Raw genomic sequence first — 5,519 nt, forward strand, 5'->3', positions numbered from 1 at the left:
GTGTAGTTCGCGTGCTCCAGAGCACCGGTTTTCAGTCTGGTCACACATGCGTTCCCGAGCTCCCGGTATCAGTCCAGTTCCAGTGAGCGATCCGGAGCTCCGATTTTCAGTCTAGTCGCGAGCACGCTCCCGAGCTCTGGGTTTCAGTCTAGTTTGAGTGTGCGCTCCAGGGTTCCGGTTTTCAGTTTGGACGCGCGCAGCTCCCGGTTTTAGTCCGGTTCCAGTGAGCACTCCGGAACTCCGGTTTTCAGTCTGGTCACATGTGTGTTCCCAGGCTCAGGGTCTCAGTCTGCTCTCTCGCAGGTGCCGCTCCGGGAGTCTGACCCGCTCCCCAGTGCAAGTGGCTACTGCTTCCTGGTGCCCGAGCGTGTCGGCTCCCTCCCCCTTCCGTTTATCTTCTGATATCTGTGCATGGATTCACGGCTCCCTGCTTCGTACCTCAATGTTCAGCGCTGGAGATGTTTGTTTGTAGAGATCCAGATGTATCTTCCCGTGTCTCAGGCTGATTTCGTGGGTGTTCAGGATGGTCCGGTAGATATCCAGCTCGACTCAGGGGACCAGCTGAGAAAGGGGTCCCCTACTCCTCCGCCATCTTTTCTCTTCCTTGCAGAAAGTGGTCGCTTTTCTGTTCATGGAGTTTCTGCTACTCTTTTCTTCATTTTCCAGTTGCGTTCCTAGGTATTCAGAATGGTTTGGTAGCTCTCTAGCTGAATTCCTGGGACCAGACGAACTTTAGGTCTCCTGCTCCTCAGCCATCTTGGATCTTGGAACCGTCAGTTGTACATCTCCAGTTTTTGATGCAATGTTCCATGATTCATTATTTGCATATAACACCCAGTGCACCATGCAATATGTGCCCTCTTTAATACCCATCACAGGCCTATTCCAATCCTCCACCCCCCTCCCCTCTGAAGTCCTCAGTTTGTTTCCCAGAGTCCACAGTCTCTCACGGTTCATTCCCCCTTCTGTTTACCCCCCCTTCATTCTTCCCTTCCTTCTCCTACTGATCTTCCCATATATATTTTAGTATGAGCTTGTCTGTATCTACAGAATCCTGGTTAGGATTTTGAGATGAATTGTATTAAGCCAATTTCAGATCATTTTTGAGAGAATTGACATCTTTTCTATGTTGTCTTGAACTTAATGAACATGCTGTGACTCTGCAGTTATTTAGGCCATCTTTTATTTCTTTCATCAGCATTTTGTAGTTATCAGTACACATATCCTGTATGTGTTTTGTTAGATTTATAACTATTTCCGTTTTTTTGCGTTATTGTAAATTATCTTGGAAATGTTATTACCTACAGTATTGTTGCACCTTCCTACTGTGGTTTTTAATTTTATTAAAAAATATTTTTATTTTCAACGAATTTTAGACTTATAGAAAAGTTGTAAAAGTAATATAGCATTCCCTTATATCCCTTACCTCACTTTCGTTAACATGAACATTTTATATAACCATAGTATAATTTTCCAAAACATAAAATAAACCCTGGTACAATATTATTAAAGAAGCTTTATTATTCAAATTTGATCAGATTTTCCACTAATTTTTTTTCTGCCCTAGGATCCTATCCAGCATCCCGTGTTTCATTTAGTTGTTATTTCTCTAAGAAAAGAAAAGAAAAAAGAAAACTACTCCCTGGTAAAGACAGATGCTGTCAGTGAAAGACACTTCTTATATACTATTCCTTCATTGCCTATAATCTTTTATGTTTTCTAAAAATGTTTTCAACATTATTTTTTATTGTTCATCATCATCTTTGAAATTTAGTTCCTAAATTGAAAAATTCATCACTAAAGTGTAATAGCTATATACTAGCTATTGTACCAAATTAGTGAAAGTTAGATGAATTTGATAGTGATGGAACTGTAATCCATTTTTTTTTACTTTAAATATCAAATCAATCATATCCCTTAGTGTTTTAGCACTAATGAAAACATTCAGCAGTGTTTTAGTTTTTTACATTTATCATTTTAGAAAAAATTTGTCTTGGAGGTTAGTAGACAAATGATTCGAAATTCCATTATGAGTATCACCCCAAGAGCTTTGGATAAGGGACTGTGTAACTATCATTCAATTTCTAGAATGGTGTCTGCATTTAGTGTATGGCATAAAACAAGCAAGAAGCTTGGAGTAACCTTGCATTAGGAAGCTGAACAAATGAAAACGAATAGCAATTTGGGCATGTACTTAAGATTTAGTTACGTCATACTCATTCAGTTTTTTTGTTAGATATGTAGCAACTTCAGCCTTCAGCATTTATTATTAGCATTATAAGGTTTTGGAAAGGAAATAAGAATTTATAATATTCTTCTTTGACCATGCCTCTTAGGGCCTTTATATAATGCATAAAGATAATAATAACAGACTTAGAAAACATTTTATGGAAATCTTCTATTGTGCTATTCATTCACATTAGTTTTAAAATAAACTGTTGTGTACTTTTTTTTTTTTTTTACTCTTTCTCAGTGTACTATTTTTAAAATTTAAATTCAGTTGCTTAACATATAATGTATTATTTGTTTCAGGGATATAGGTCTCTGATTTATCAGTTTTATATAATACCCAGTGCTCATTACAACACGTACCTTCCCCAGTGTCCCCATCCCTCACCCCCCTCCCCTCCAGCAACCCTCAGTGTGTTTCCTAAGATTAAAAGTCTCTTATGGTTTGTCTCCTTCTCTGGTTTCTTCTTGTTTCATTTTTTCCTCTCTTCCCCTATGATCCTCTGCCTTGTTTCTTAAATTCTACATATCATGAGATCATATGATAATTGTCTTTCTCTGGTTGACTTCTTTCGCTTAGCATAATATCCTCTGGTTCCATCCATGTCATTGCAAATGGCAAGATTTTATTCTTTTGATAGCTGCATAATATTTTTTCAAATGAAACTTTAAGCATAGAATTAGGACTTTCTTCTTCTACTGTAGTTTTGTTGGATTTATATTTTGTTTTCGCAAATGTAATATTTTCCCATTTGTCACATGGACAAATTTTGTTCTGAATAAAAAAAGTTTTAACAAAATTATTCAATATGTAATAACTTTATATTTTAATCTTTAACATTTTAGTATATACTTTAACAGACACTTCACTCTACATGCATCACATGTATATCTCTATAGTATGCTTATCTGTTTAAAAGTCAGAAGTGTTAAAGATAGCTTCTAAAGCATTGCAGAGGTGTGAGAAGGTGCTCACCTTATTACCTAACTCATGTTTGAACTAAAACATATTACTCCTCATTCCTCATTATAAAAACAATAAGGAGACCCTGCCTTGGTGGTCACAAGATTCTCTCACAGTCACTTGCTTTCTGTCCAGCTTTCAATTCATACTTCCCACCCAAGATGGTCATATTTTGACCCTACTTAGCCTCAGAAGAAATGAAAAAAATTTCAGTGATTTTTTTCTCTAGCTCTTCATGAATATTGCAATTACTTCAAATTTCGGCAACCTATAGCCCTACCTCTTCAACCACCTTTCTGGAAAATGAACTATTTTTTCCTGCTTTAAACACGGAGAATCCAAAAACAGGTACCAAATGCATAAAGGCAATATAAAGGAATGGCATATAATTTTCTAAATATTTTGATACTTACTTAAACAGGCTGTTTTATTTTTTTATTTTTTATTTTTTTATAATAATTTTTATTTTGTTATGTTAGTCACCATACAGTATATCCTTAGTTTTTGATGTAATGTTCCATGATTCATTATTTGCGTATAACACCCAGTGCACCATGAAATACGTGCCCTCCTTAATGCCCATCTGTTTTAACATCCTGTTGACAGACAAGCACTTTTATACAAAATGCTTTTCCTGGGTTGTTACACAATAACCATATAGATTTTAGAAAATGTCTCCAAATACTTCACCAAACATAAACAGTCTTAATGGTAAGTTGCTCCAGTGAAATTTAAATTGCTCTTAATATGCTGCTGATGACTTTAATTCTACTAAAAGAGTGACTTGAAGATGATTTACCACACCTACCCATAGAATCCTCTGAAATATAGAATATTCTTATTCAGTAATCAAAATATAAAAACAGTGTAGATGAGTGTTGGGTAAGAGGAATCAGTGCAATGTTCATTCTTTTCCCCCACACTTTCTCAGATTATCTAAGTATACTTGGTCAATTCTTACCTTTGGAAATTTCACTTTTCCAGTGTACAAATAAATTTTTCCTTGCATTTTTCTTTATTTTTACTTCAAGTCTTTGAAATGCTCTAATTTCATGGATACATAATTACATTAAAAAAAACATTTATTTTAGTATTTATTTATTTATTTAAGATTTTATTTACTTATTTGACAGAGCAAGAGAGTACAAGCAGGGGGAACAGTAGAGGGAAAGGGAGAAGCAGGCTTCCTGCCGAGCAGGGAGCCCAAGGTGGGGCTCGATCCCAGGACCCTGGGATCATGATTCAAACTAAAGGCAGACGCTCAACCATCTGAGCCACCCAGGTGCCCCAAAAAAGATTTATTTATTTTAGAGCGAGAGAGTAAGAGAGTGCGCATGTGAGTGGGAGGAGGGGCAGAAGGGGAGGGAGAGAGAATCTGGAGCAGACTCCACACTGAGCGCAGAGCCCGGTGTGGGGCTTGATCCACAACCATGAGATCATGACCTGAGCCGAAACCAAGAGTGGTTGCTTAACTGACTGAGCCACCCAGGCACCCCCATAATTATATCTTTATTAGATGAATTTATGCAGTTAAAAAGTCTTAGAAGTGGCTTACAAAGTTCACAAAATAAATCAAGGCAATCAAACATGAGATAAAATGGTATTTAAATATAAGAATAGAAAAACTATTAAGCGTAATGTTGATCAGCATATAGAATGTATATATTAAGATCCTAAATGCTTTTGTGGGATAATGTATCTGAAGGTACAAAGTCTAACAACCTAGAACTTAGACATTCAGAAACATTTGGCTTAATTCTCATTATTGCTTGGCACTACTTTAATTCCATCTTCTTTAATTTACTTGTTCTAAAAATATTCATTGCACACCTAGTATATGTCATGTACTGTTAAGCACTGGGGATAGAAGAGTGAACAAGACAGACATAATCCTTACCCTCAATGAACTTATATTCTAGTGGGAGAGGCAGACAATAGACAAAATAGTTAGATAACTACAGGTGATAAGTGTTTTGAGCAAAATCAGAAGTATTAAAGAGTTACTTGGGGTAGAGCTACTTCAACTTGAATAACAAGAAAGGTGTTTCTATGGAGATGGCATTTAAGAAGGAGCCAGCTATATAAATACTGGGGAAAAGAGCATTCTAATCTGAAGGAACTAAAGTGCAAAGGGAATAAACTAGGTGAGTTCAAGAGTCAGAAATAAGATTTGTATGACTGGAGCTTGCAAATGAAGGGGAGAGTGGTAGAAGAGGGGCAAATAAGTTAACAGCTGCACATCATAGGAAGAAAGTTTCTACAGAAGTCAAGGCAACGACAACTACCAGGAAAGAAAATAAGAATTCAGAATTGTCACAATGTATTA

This window comes from Ursus arctos, unplaced genomic scaffold, assembly GCF_023065955.2.
Source record: "Ursus arctos isolate Adak ecotype North America unplaced genomic scaffold, UrsArc2.0 scaffold_24, whole genome shotgun sequence".
Classification (NCBI taxonomy): domain Eukaryota; kingdom Metazoa; phylum Chordata; class Mammalia; order Carnivora; family Ursidae; genus Ursus; species Ursus arctos.